This window comes from Spea bombifrons, chromosome 13, assembly GCF_027358695.1.
Source record: "Spea bombifrons isolate aSpeBom1 chromosome 13, aSpeBom1.2.pri, whole genome shotgun sequence".
Lineage (NCBI taxonomy): Eukaryota > Metazoa > Chordata > Amphibia > Anura > Pelobatidae > Spea > Spea bombifrons.
Window position 1 is genome coordinate 13,224,130 of NC_071099.1, and position 14,739 is coordinate 13,238,868.

The following is a 14,739-nucleotide window of genomic DNA, read 5'->3' on the forward strand; positions in this document are numbered from 1 at the left end:
CATAACCCCTTACTTTGCCTCGGAGATATCCTTCTCCGGGAAAGAAGCCGGCAAATTTCTTAATTTCTCTCTCTTTTTTTTTTCTTTTTAATATAAAAACAGCTTTGGTTAGATAAAATAACCGGTAGAAACAAAAAAAAAAAGGGTGAGATATGGAGAGAACAATGAGATTTAAATTAATCAAATCTTCCTTTATTTCTCTGATCAATAATTTTAATCAGCCGGTTCTGTGTATTCTCTTTCCTCAAAGCCTTTTTGCGATAAAATGAGATATTTCAGAATTCCATTTACTCCTGGCTCAGAAAACATTGAATTTGTTTGTTTTTTTTTAATTTTCAGAGCATGGGTTTCTGTCAAAAGTTTTAACATTCAGATCATTCAGATCAAAGATTAACCCTTTGCATGATAACCGTGTGCAATATTACATAGTGTCAATAAAAAACCCCCCCAATGTTTAATATCCTGTCTAAACCCCCGAGCAGAAGATCAGATCTCTGCCAACATTCAGTTCATATAACCTCATATAAGATTTTATATTTGAAATATAATATCTATATGAAAGTAATATCTAATCATTGAGTAAAAGTTTATTAGACCGGATCTATTATTTTAGGGGGATAACCCTTTAACCCATTGGAACCTATTCATTAAGTATTGCCCAGATATGATAAGTCATTGGGTTTCTCCAAAGCTGTTCTGGGGCACTTATGAGGCCCTATGAGTGTTCTGCTTTCAGACAATCGGTGCTACAAATTAATGTTTTTACCCAATGCTCCTTTTATGACCATAAGGTTATACATATGGATACAATATAGTAAAATCAATGGTTAGATCCTTTCTGTGCTTCTTCTATATGTTTCTTTTAATGAGTGTCAGGGTCAATGTGCACCGATCTACCCCGACTTTGTAGTAAACCAGACATTTATTTTATCTCAGGTCCAGCTATGACAGATCCAACTATGCCTGGAGTCCTTATAAATCTGTATTAATTATTCGAAAGATTCCTTAATTGTGAAGAGCCCTTCCCCCATATTGTGCAGAGACCCTATGCAAGTGACTACAGGGTTAACTCATGCAAGCTAATGAGATCTTGAAGCGTTTTAGAGAATTCTAGATGAGATGGATTTGCTGAGCACACATGCACATATTCACCACTAGATGGCGACACTAATATAATTAGCCATAGGCTAGCAAGGTTTGGGAAAAAGATGACAAATAAAGCAATAAATCACACAAAAATACTTGTTCTATTTGTGTTCCTTTAGAAGAAACACATATTTTTGACAGTTTCTCTTTAATGACATCCTTTACCACCAAAAAGGCTGATACTATAAAGGAGTTAATCTGTCGGGGGTTCCATAAAACTTCACAAGTAAAAATACTCCTAGGAAGAAAAAAAAAGGCTATTTTCTTCAGAAGCCGTGAAAAAAAGCAATCACGTCAGGTTCAGACAAAAAGATCATATTATATGAAGTTATGCTTCACTCGCAAGAAGGTTTCAGACGGGCGGAGGAGCCGTCTGCACAGCGAACATAGACTCTTATTACTGGAAGACGGTTTTGTCAAAAGGGCATTCCCTCTGCTTCACTGTAACAAAAGAAAACTCTTTAACACAAGAACAATACGAGAACTTCAGCCTCCTCCATGGAGCATCCAAAAAAACAGCTTTAGTTCCTAGACCCGAGATGTGAAGAGTCATCCGTGTGATACGTAATCCATGGTGAATCAGGCTTCAGCGCCGGCATTTACGCCATAGCCTTCCGATCTGCACTTTTTTAATATAAAATTAGAACCGGCAGAATTCTCGTGTGCCTTAGAGCAACAGTAAATAAGCTCCTAGCACACCATGAGAAAGCAGGGTCTTCACAGGGTCTTCACAGGGTCTTCACAGTCCCTTGGTGCGACGATGGATCAGCCATGAACGCAAATAGGTCGGTAAGAGACATTGATAAATATCACCAAAAACATAAACTAAACTGAATCTGGAATTTATATCCGAGTCTATGATTTCTATGTACTTCAGAATGTATGAATGAATGAAACCTGCGATGTTTGGGAACCAACAATGAGGAGATGGGTGAGCCGGTCAGTGGTGTAGGGAGCCAGGGCTGAGCCAGACCTCAAGGTTCTTCTCAGCCAACGTGTTAAGGACCCATACAGAACCAAGACCCTAAGTGTTTGACGCTTTCTTGAACACCTCCACTATCGACAAACAGAATTTGAGGCAGCCATAGCTATACTACTCGAGATTACTTAATTGCCATTTTAATTGAGTGCCTTTCAGCCCAAATGGCTGCTCCAGGTTGTGTCATTCAAATCACTTTGATAGCGTATGTCAGGAGATTAAAAACTGCCTACATCAAAAGTAATAATTACATGAGAAATGATTTTTTTTTTTTTTTTTTTAAAGATAATTAACTTTCTGTTTCTCGGGGGTATAATTTAGCTTGAGGTCACTTTTTTTTGCACTTTTCTCTTGGTACCCGACAGGCGATTAGTAACTATTGCCACATTGTACGAGAGCCAGACCGATACTGTATTAATTCCAGTTGATATTATGATGAAATAGTCCCAAGACTCTAAAATATAAATCTTATTCCTTTTTTTTCCCCCACTATTTCTACATCAGACATCTATTTATACAAATGCCTAATTTTTTTATGACATTAAAACCACTTCAGTGGCTGGCAGGAGAGAAGCCACTTTAGAGATTTGGATTATTAAACTCTTGAACGAAAATAATGTATTTATTAAGCAAAGAAAGAATAGACTCCATAACCGCGTCCTTGAAATGTTCTGTCACATTCCATGAAATAATAACTCCTCCCTGAGCGTGTCTCTCGCCAATAATAGATAATATTTGTCACGGAAGCCTACGGGCCATGGGCTCCTGGAGAGGACTGATCGCCAGCCTCCTTCCTACAGACTATGGGCCCTGGTACGGAGTGCCACGTTTCCCAAAGTACCAGAGACTCTAAAGACTGTGGCACAAGAGAGGACAGGTCCGTGACAACGTTTTGCTACCCCAATGTGGCAATAGTTGCTGATTACCAGTCAAAAAATTGTGATTAAAGGGATGTTATGACCCTAAATTTTAATAATACTTAAAATAATGTGTGGTCTCTTTGGCAGTTATTTTTATGTAGGCAGTGTAATCTTCTTATTCGCAAAATAACTTGAATGAGACAACTGGGGGCGGCCATTTTGGATTTCATGCAAAGTGGTTTTCGCTTTATGTACTTGGGTGCTACTTCAGAAGATGATAACTTCACACCTATACACTGAACAAGACGCAGAAGAGACAGCTCGTCACATTATGGCATAATATAAGGGATATAGAGCTTCCGACACCGTTAGGACCTGTTCGCAACTATGCCCTCCACATCCAACATTATTTCTCCTTCTTGTTTTACCGCTCACCGCTCTCACCTGGACAGAATAAAAAAAAACTCCATCTGACATACCCTGCACTTGACCTATTGTAAGCCATACCATAACACTATGTTGATTCTGCTATTATAACCACACTCTTAAGAGGCGATGGTGACACGGCCAGGCCTTGCGCCCTTTGGCGATTCGATTCCCGCTTTCGATCTCCGACACCGGTTTCATTTTTAATAAGTTGCAGCACGCAGGGCACAGCCAACCCTACCCTCCTTCCAAAGCACTGTTCCACTCTCAGACGTCTCGCCTGGCTCACCTTCTGCGCCGGCGGTTATTAAAATTATTAATTTGTCACTGGGATGATGGAGTGGAATAATCTACTCGTTGTTCTGTGAGGCTGACAGCTTTTGCGGGACATAAATGGTTTGAAGCTTCTAATCTGAAGACAGAGAAAATGCATTTGTTACACTGAATCCGCATTTTGTCACTTGATGGACTCCTTCTGATCCCGTGCGTGATTTCTTATGAACAGGCTTCAGGAAAGTTTTTCCAAAGATGTCTTAAACGAGAAGATTTTGTCCAATTTTAGGATTTTTCTTACGTTATTAAATCTGGTTACGTTTTAACACCTGATTGGAAAAGTAGTTATTTGGGGACAGAGATGTATGTATATAATATATAAAAAAACCCTAAGGGAGGCACAAAACTCACTCTGTGCCTCGACCTCACTCCTTATCTGTTACCAGTAGAATGGGGAGTTAAAGTTAATAGTCTTGGGTTTACCCCCCCACAACCCCTGCCCATTCAAGTCTATGGAGCTCATTGAAGTCTAATGTCGCCCTTTGTTTTAATTATTTATTTAAACATTTAAGATCATTTATAATTATATTTAAAGGTAGTGGAGGGTGGTTGTAATTTTGTGATTTTTGCATGCCCTCACCTAAAATCTGCAAAATTTAAAAATCACAAAAATTTACAGATTAGTGAATGCATGCAACTGAATTCGAGTTGAGTCAGTTAAGTTAACCCTTATCCAGGGGTCTTTAACATCAGCCCTGATCTTTAAGAATTTTTAAAGGTCTCCCCTTTAATGCTGTCTCTAAAAAAATATTTGCTTTAATCTCTAAAGGACAAGGCTAATCCAGTGTTTCTAAAGCACATTGCTTCCTATCTTCTTACATAAAGGAGAAACTTATCTCATCTGTCTTGGTACATATTGATCTCTTGGGTTGGACGCATCCACAGACAGCCCCGGGATACAGACGAGGATTAATAATGGCTTATGTCACATCGCTGTCCGCAGACTATCCTTAACTCACTCAGTGCCTGTACAGGATTTGAATGGTGCAGCTGTGCTGTTAAACCCCCCACCCCATGTTAGCTAATTCAATTTGAAATGATTAAAAGTAGATTTGTATGTCTCCCAGGCACTTTGAAGAAGGACATTTCAATATTCTAACAGCAAATTAGCACTGGTCTGTATTGCGGTGGGCAGTTCGGATGTGATTATTTTTCAGTGCCTCTTTCTTAACGGTTTGGAACCAATGGCACATGACGCATACAAATACCGAATGCTATATTTATGGGACTCCCAGACCTTCTGAGACACACGGGCCTCCGCACTGACTAGTGAAGTGGTTCATGGGCTATTGCCATAACTGGGAACTTGTGGGCTCTGGCTACCCGGAGCCTACCCTTGCGGAACACGACCACGACTGCCCAGTGGGCGGCCCTGCTAATGTTAGTGGGCGGTCCCATCACGGGCAACACACCCTTTTTTAAGGGAGACATTGCCGGCAAGCGTGGCATGTCAGGACCGCACTCCTGTGAATACTGGCGGATTCAGGTGTCAGCCCGGAGAACCGGAGAACCTGCGGCAAGACCCGGAGAGGTCCAAGGAATGGCTACTGTCCACCTGATCTATCACCTTAGGCCTACGCCCAGTTGGTATAGGACACAGCAAATAAAAAAAGACTAGCAGGTAAAGTACCACTGGGGTAAAAATCAAAACAATAAAAGTGTCCAATCCCTACATTTTCAACCTCTCATTTATTATGTGATCTCATTTATTTCTCCCATTATTTTAGACCTAATGCTACCTCTGAGTGGTGGAGTTGGAGTCTTTTACACAGTCATATCTACATAATAAGGGGAGGAGAGATTAAAAAGTCCAAAGTTTGAAAAGAGGCCTTATCACCATAGCAACCAACAGAAGGTTCTTGCTAAACGGACAATTACATTGCTAAGGCAACAAGAAAACGATTCAAACTTTTCAGCGGAATTCCTTTTGTTCTAGAACATTGTCAGTGGTGGCCAGAAGAGACATAATTTTGACACTCCATGAGTGGCAAATGCATGCGCAACACCCTGTGGGTTATGACTCCCATAAGGTTCAGCCAACCATTATGCTGCCGCAGCTGTCCTGCTATAGGTTGACTTGACTTGCAGTCATAATACTATAGCCAATTGCAAGCTGGAGCTCTTTGCAACATTAAGCAAAATGGTCCAAGGCAACCAATATTTGTTCCAAAATAGCTTTTATGTCCGTTGTACCAAAGCGCAAGTTCTGGATGGCATTGTAATGCTATTCATGCATGCATGGGTTTTCAATCAGACAGAGAACAGAGGAAGTGGGGAGGTAGGAGGTAAAAAAACAGTGAATAATGGAGCGGAGGAGGGTGGGAAAATACAAAGCTCAAAGAGGAGGAATATTAAAGTTAATGGAAAACAAATAACATTTCAGCGCTAGTATTAAACGATATTGTCTTGCATTATATTTATGAATACTTTTGTATAGCACAGGTTTGTCCTTGGGATAGAGTTCAAGAACGAAGACCCTAATTCTTCGTTATCGGACACACAGATGATGATCGCTTTAAAGATGATTAGCCCAGAAATGAAGCAGTTGAAAAATAAATCATTTAAATCCATAGGTTTAGTCCTATAGGGCAGATATATCTTCCACCTATTGCTGTATTAGAGTATCCAATAGAAATCTTTTAAATGCTGTTTTTTTAGTGATGAGTGGGTGAATAAGTGTGAAGTTCTGTGGATTCTGTTGGGTCACTGGTTTGTGAGCATTAATCTTATATAAAAGGAAGAGCTTACCGAATGGGGTGTTTTTAGGGGTATAGTGAGCCATATTTCCCCAGGAGTATCCTCAGTGATTACCCTTCTCGTTAGATTTGTTTTGCTACTGGCATCATATGAGGACAACATTTCCCATCTAGTATAGCCAGAAGATACCTTAGATGCCCAGGGTATAGTCACAACAGTTCAAGTAACCTTGACTCCACAACTGACTCAAGTTGGTTGGGCCATTTTGATGGAGCTAGCTGAAATAAGGCAACTCTCGTATTCATTGAAGTGAACTTGACTCCACCTGATCACCGTACAACTGAAGGCCACTGCAATCTCACATAGTCTCTATAAAAAGAATATGAATGAGACAACTGGGGCGGCCATTTTGGATTTCATGCAAAGTGGTTTTCGCTTTATGTACTTGGGTGCTACTTCAGAAGATGATAACTTCACACCTATACACTGAACAAGACGCAGAAGAGACAGCTCGTCACATTATGGCATAATATAAGGGTAATATGAATATGTCTCCTTCAAGAAAGTCAACTAAGGTTGAAAAAAGACTCAATGAAACCAACTGGATTCCTCAAAAGGAGATGATTTGCTCGAGAACCCAATTAAACTCAACAGGTTCAAGAACAAACTTGTCCACAGACCTGACTCATTAACTAACTCAACAATCGAGTTGACAGCAGCTAAGATTAATATGACGGCGACTTGGCAGCAACTCGACCAGAGACTTACAATGTCCAAATCGATAGCACTTGACTTAACTTTTTGAAACAGATTGGGTTGGCTCAGTCTAGTGCTATTGAGCGGTTCAGGTGAAAACTCAAACTATAGTAAGTAGACCTGCCCAAGTATGAAGGAGCCATAAGAATTTGTGGACTGATGTCTCCAGTCTTTCCACTCACAGACAACCCTACAAATAGCACGGTACATGTCCCCAAAATATGCAGTTGTGCACCACAATTCTTCTTGCCTGAGATCTAAGACCATCCCTCAAAGCAGGCCTTCTTGAGACATACATTTTCATATCTTTATCTCAACTGTTTCCAATTCTCAAGAGTAATGTTGAAACCTGTCCCAGCCGATGATAGACAGCAGGGCTCAGCACCTCCCTTGCCCTGCCAGCAGAATTTTTATTTATTGCTTCTGTAAGAGGAGTAGACAGCGGCACTTTCAGTTCCTATTTGTCTGGACTGAGAAGTACGGTCATCTATAAAAATGGGCATTAATCTTTCCTGGCTTATACACACTTCATATACTCTCCTTCAAGTCCCCTGGGCAACTAACACACTCACCCCCATCAAAATAATTGGGGGGAATTTACAGTCACAGAGATCACCTTGTGTCTGAGCTCTGCTCTTCAAGTGAAAATTGATGAAGTAAGCTATGTTGTAATGTGTTAAACGGTTAAGGTGATGTAGGCAGAATTAAGCATTATCCTAGGCTGATATAATTGTATGCAAAAGAATTCAGTGGGCTATGCGGAAACATTACAAGTGATATACTAACATGTAAAAGATGTACGTAAAACAAGATGTATGGTATAGATGTAGTACATTCTGGCCTTGGTGACCCTGGCCAGCCTCAATGCCACAAAACCAGGGGCAGATCAAGCTCCATGGTGGACGGCTGTTAAATGGACCGGTTACAAGGCAGATCTTGGATCTCTCCAGCTGCCTAATTATACAACGAAGGGCTATGCCCAGCTGGTAGAACCTCCACAGCCGTACCTGGCTCCAAGCCACCATAAGACGCAGAGTGACAGGATATGATGTCATATCCCAGCATTCAGCGGTAAGCACAGCAGCTGAAGGCGTCCAACCGTAATATGTCACTGTCCAAGGCACGAGCGCTGATGGACATTGCAGTCCTCACCGGCGCGCGATTGCAAGATGACGGCTACTTCTTGCAAACAGCAGTGTCACAAAGACTTTGTAATAACACTCGGAGTAAGATATCGACTGAAACCGCCTCTAATTTATTGCAGAATTTCTGGCTGTTTGTTTCATTTTCTCTCTGTATCTCGCAGAAATCTTTATTCTAGAACGTGCTCCATTCACCGCTCCCTGGGATGCAAAACAAGCAGACAGCATTCAACAAACATTACAGTTGCAAACAGATGACAAATACTAACGGTCAGCAATAAAGCAAAAGTCTTTATTTTAATTGCCTCCCGTGGCGTGCCAGGCAGCAGGCATGGCTGGTAGGCAGAATGGTGATAAGTACTCAGCCTTCTGGCGATATTTCTGTGTTCCTAACCTGCCAGCTCTCCGGCATAATAATGTCTTCTTTTTAGCATGTATTTATAAAGTGCTGACATATTAAACAACGCTGTATTAAAAATAGTAACTGAAATATAGACAAAATGTATACATTTTGACATAAATAATTCAAACTAAAAAATATTTTTAAGGCCAATGCAGCACTTCTTAAAGATGCTCCGGTGGGTCCTTCATAACGCATAATGGCATCAACGAGAATCAATGTTTACCCGCACGATCATGAAAATCGTGGGAGATGACCGGGTTGAATAGTTATGGATCTGCCTCCTGGATACTCAACCCATAGGATTCTGGATGCCTTCCAGGGCCAGTCATTAAGGGGATGATGTTTGAAGATGCAAGCAATACCAAGTGAACAACAGGTTGAAGACCGCTCATATTTAGTACATACTTGGGAAATTCCAGAGAAGGCTACACTGAGCTCTTCTTGCTTAGGAAGAGTGGCTTGTGTAGGGGCATATCTAGCCAGAGACATGGATAGCCGCTTGTAGGACGGGTTGGTAGTTCCAAATAAAAACCTAAGTGAAAGGGAACTGGGTGGAGAGACGGGGAAAGCACATAGGGTGTAGGTGGAAAACGGCCATGGAGTGAGCATAGCAACATGCTACTTCCCTGCCCAGAGAAAGCAGAAACTGACATGGAGCCCTGGAGAAGCAGAGCTTCACCTGGAGACTCAGGGTCAAACCTGGAGCATTTCCAGGTATGGTTATAAATAGGTAAAAAAATGACCTGGAGACCCAGGGAAGCAGGGCTTCATCCGGAGACTCCGTGTCAAACCCAGAGAGTGTCAGGGGACAAGACTGATAAATGTGGATGTAGGCAGAAGGGTTGTGGAAGTGGTGGGATGGGATGCGATATCGGGGAAGGTTGACCAGAACCTATGTGGTCTTTGTGAATGAGTGGAATTGCTTTCCAAACAAGGTTCATTTTCTACAAGGGCTTGAAACTTTCTTGACAGAGAAAGGAGAGCATCGAAATACAGAAGATTTAAGCAAACTAGTGCCGTCTTTCTACATCACTTTGTCACCTAGATGGGTGATTGGGCTCCAGTTCAGTTCAGTGCTGCAATTATACACCATTTCCATAACACTTTGTTTTAAATTGTATATTTGGAATCCGATGCCTGTATCCTTCTCTCTGCTATTTATCAAGTGAATTAAAATGCTCCTGTCTGCATGAAATTCCAGTTGTCATTTATTCAGGCGCTCCAGCGTCCTATTAATGTCACTCAGCGCGCTCCCAACGATTAACTTGTCCCGTAACTTGGCGGTATCCGTGAAATACAGGGATAACTTGACTGATGAGCTCAAAGCCGAGAGAGAGCCTCCGTTCCCAGCCAACACCTTATCGGTTACGGATTTTAAGCAAGATAAAAATATGTTTCAAGTTCTCATAAAAATAGCCCCTTTGTAACCATGGTAATGCTATCTTCGAGACAGTTTCGACAATTAGCATATCTAGTAATGGTGTATCACAGTTACATAAAACAAGATGTAGTCCTATTTATAAGGCACACATTGCTTTGGTCCTACAGAATTCCGCAGTTGATCAGGGTCAAAACCAGAGCAATCCTAGTGCTAAATATTAAGCATGGAAACCATGATCGCCATGGAAACGGAGTATTTTTTTAACTAAACATAAAATATAGCACTTTGTAATTTATTTTTTTTTTTTACTTTCGGTTCAATCTTTAGTTGGGTTCCATACTACGTTCCTTTTAAAGGGAATACTTGATTGCATGTTAAATGATCTTAACCGTTGATTTTCTGTGAATTGTCCTGCGCGACTGCATGGGGTGTTGAGAAGCTTTGCAAAGAGCGGATTAGCAGCTAAGTGGGTCATTTTCAGTATTATTGAGTACCAGAAAGCAGCATGAAGTAGACCTTTTAATCCTGTTCACGGTGAATAAATACTTCAGAAGAGTCACTACACAGATGAAAGGGTTCAGAGCTAATATTTGGGGGTCTCTTTCTTTTCCACCAGAAAGTGGAATCCTTTTTCTTTGTGGGACAGGTGGATCCATGCAGTGCTGCATATTGGATGTTTAGAATGTTGTTGCAAAAACATGGAAGCCGGAATTCAATAGAAGATAAAAACCATGAGTTTTTTTAGTCTGTTTTGGTGCCCGGTCCTTGGTGGGATCTGTAATGGTGTGCCTAGGTGATGAGTGACCGTGTGTTCCACAGTTTTGGACATGAAGGGACATTATCTTGCTTTGTATGCTTCCTCTCAAGTCCATGTACTGGTCGAAGGACGCCAGGGCATGATGTCATAACATGAAGCCCTTGGGAAATATTTTTGTTTTCCACCATTCTAATCTGTTAGACACTTTATCTGAACTATTGTCACTAAGATGGATAGACTCGGTGACTCGGTGGCTCGATGGACCGTTCTCGGTGGCCAAGCTTTGCTGACCCTGCTCTCTTTGTTGCGTACCGAAGGCGCCGTGCCTCATGCCCACGCTTGTTGATCTATAAATTTAGAATAAATGAGTCACTTCAAAACTCAGAAAAGTTCACGCAGAGACAGGGAATGTTTTCTGCAGCCCCATCTCTCGTTAAGTACGTCTCCTCCAGACGTGTTTTCTTTAGAATTTCTACTTCAGCCTCGGGCTTGGCTAATTTCAGCTAAAAAAGTCTGATGATGGTAGACCACCTACAGGCCCTTGAAATAACTCTGTCTCGCAGCTCTCTAGGGCAGCAATCTTCCTGACACTGCCCTGCGGAGCTTTCACTTACGTGGACATTGTTAACCAACCTTCCTTGCTTTAGAATATTTCCATTCTAGCTTGTTAATGAGATCACCGATGCTCGGAGCCCTAAATAAACAAGCTCTAATTGGAGGTACAAGTTTCAATCAGTAAGCGCTTACTAGCTGCGTATGCTCATTAACCAAAATATTTTCCCCAAAATAGGAATACTAAATTTCACAGATGTACCAGAGCCCCCATCATCTATTTTAACCCTGTCCACTCTCTTGTAAAATATATCAAGACATTTCATTAATAGTATTTTTTCACGATTAAAGTAGACGTGCCACCTTCTTCATTTTGGGTATTGTAATCTCTGATTTGTATATACAGTAAGAATTATTCTGATTGATGTATTTTATATCTTGAATTGTCAGCTTTAGCAAGAGGGGTCTTAAAAATCAATGGCTCCAACTGCTAAAATTCTCAATAATACTAAATGTTGAACCATCAGCGTTCTAGATTATTGACAGATTGAAGCCCACCTGTGGACTACCCCTAGAAAAGAGAGAATGATCAAGGCACAGGTTGCACTGCATCCAGGCTCCTCCACAACCACATGGCAGGGTCCGGTCCCCCTCCGACTTGCCAACAAAGCAACAAAGCAAGGGTCACAAGGTGTGTACCTTTGCCCGCACCGTCCTGCCTGCCCCATCTGTCACGTCGCTTGCCACCTTCCTTCCTCTAAATTCTATAATTCCTAAGAAGTCTGTGAACTCTCATGTTTGGTGCATGTAATAAAGCCGTTATTTTACAGTCCCCTCTCTGCGGAAGTGCGTCCATTAATGGCAGAGAGACGACATTGAGAAGCACAGTTAATTTTACGGCCAACACTTGAGGGAGAGATTCATAAAACACAGAAATAGCTGTGCTAATCCTACAACAATGATTTTCTTGTGCGGCGGTAAAGATGGTATTAAAATCAGCGGAGGTGACTGGCTCTTACAGCGCGGAGGTGACTGGCTCAAACCAAGATGGCAGCTTTGAAGAATTATTACGTAAACGCGCTCCGTGTCTTGAGCTCTTACAAAAGGCTCCATATTTGCAAGTTCGTCGGTCTTGGCACAAAAGAAAATATGTAAAATCAAGTCATCATTTATATGTTTTTAATGTATAATTCACAGATTAACCCTCTATGTCCCTGGATGGCACCTTTCACGCTCCAGTATTTTTCTTTTTTTGAGTAACACCAAAGCTGAACTGGGTTGCCCAACCTATGAGGCTTAGATCACATAAATAATCTTTATGATGGCAGATATATTATAAAGGGATAATCAAGATATTATGTAAACATTCTAAGCAGCAAAAATAAAAAAAATAAAAAAATAATGATAATAAATAATAGTAATAATAATAATAGTAATAATAAAAATAATAGTAATAATAATAATTTTACATTTTTGTACAGCAGCGAACATTGAGATTTAAAAGGTTTTTCTGCCGTATTTATTAACCCCTTAATGACAAAATGCATTGTTTTCTATGGGCTTAGAGACCGCCCATTGTCCTTAAGGGGTTAAAGAAAAAAATGTAATTCTAGCCTGTCTTATCCTGTTAAGTATATTTTCAGGGAAAAAAATGTTGGAAAAGAGGTACGCTATATCACAGAATCACCGTTTTTAAGAGTAAGAACAAAAATAAACTGTGAGATAAACCGATAACATCTACGTTTAATTTGTTATAAGGCTGCACCGTCCTATTTAATAATAGAAATCTGACGCGAAGGAGAATTATTTTAGAATATAAATTGCAAATTGTAGCTTGACACAAGATATATTTATACATAAATAAATCTGTCTGACAAACAGGGGCCGGGAGAATGATCGCGAAGCGAGAGCGCTTGTGGGTGGCACGATACGAAAGTTCTACTCTATGCCATATGTACTAAAAATTTTGTAAGGCATCCGTACAGAATTCATTTGCATATAAATCCCTTCAATATCCGTGAGACGCTGGCAGATGGGATGTCGCTCACGGTTACTGCCTGGAGCTCCCTGCCCCCATTATGTAATTATATATTTTTTTACGTATATTGCCAACTTTTAGCAACTTTTTTTAAAAAAAAATATTCCAATTTTTTCACTCTCCTGCAAAAATCGCCGTCTGGATTGTCTACGATGATGGCCGGATATGATTTGCCAGCATCTGGCGCTAAATGATTAATTTGACTTAGATACCGCGTCCGATTAAACCTACAGGCTACAGCATCGAGAGCAAAGAGAGGAGACGAGACGCGAGAGCGTCCGAGGGACAGGGAGACATGATGGGTCTGCGTATAAAGGGAATTTTTGTGTGGTCGCGGTCAACGAGAACATTCTATTGGTTTCTACAGGAACTCTGACTTTAATACAAGGTTCCTTTGGCATTCATAGTGGCTGCTCCTTTAAATAAGGAAAAAAATATATTTTAAAAAGATAAACTGGAAATGGTAACTTGGCATGGGATATATTTATACAGAAATACATCTGTCTCAGAAGGTTAAGCACAAGAGGCAAGCTCTCATGGTTGGTACAGTATAAGAGATCTCGTTGTGCCATATGTACTAAAGTTGATGTATGTGCAGCGAGGCATCAATACGGAATTAATTTTCATTTGGATTCCTACAATAACCATAAGATGCCGGCAGATGGGGTGTCACTCATGGTTATCTCTTGGCGTTCCTTGCCCCATTATAAAACGAATTATGTTTTTTAAATATTTATGTAATTACTAAATTCTAGTTACCTACAGAAAAACGGAACCGCATATATTTTTGGAAGTGAAGCGAGGATTAATAAAGGTTGGATTTGCATTCAGGTTGCTGGGTAAAGTTGAAGTGATCGTTGGCTTTGGCTGCCAGCTTGACCAAACTTGAAGTCTACTATACTCAAGCTGACGTGGTCAGTTAACCAAGAATCCCCCGGATTCAATGGAGCTGACAATCAACCCGGCAGAAACTCAATATCAAGCTCAAGAACACTTGACTTTCTGTTTCTTTTTGACTTGGCTAAATCCAATGGTCCCTGGTTAAGTCTGTAGCTCAGACTCTTAGTCAGTAGAGCTTGCTCATATCCACATGGTATTGATCATGATCTGCTCTGAATCTGAACATGTGCAAGCATCAAAGAGACATTAATTAAACAAAGCCATACGTAATACCATTGACAGCGACATATTCTCAACAAGGCGGACTAGACCCAGTTTGCCCCTCCATAGTGCCGCTGATCAATAGGCCGGTTACAAGGGAGGTGTCTG

General features: G+C 40.8%; 1 protein-coding gene across 2 annotated transcripts in view; it reads right to left on the reverse strand.

Moving 5' to 3' along the window:
* The window catches only part of ASIC2 (acid sensing ion channel subunit 2), a 120,241-nt gene that overhangs the window by 40,490 nt on the left and 65,012 nt on the right, over positions 1-14,739 (reverse strand). The window lies entirely within an intron of this gene.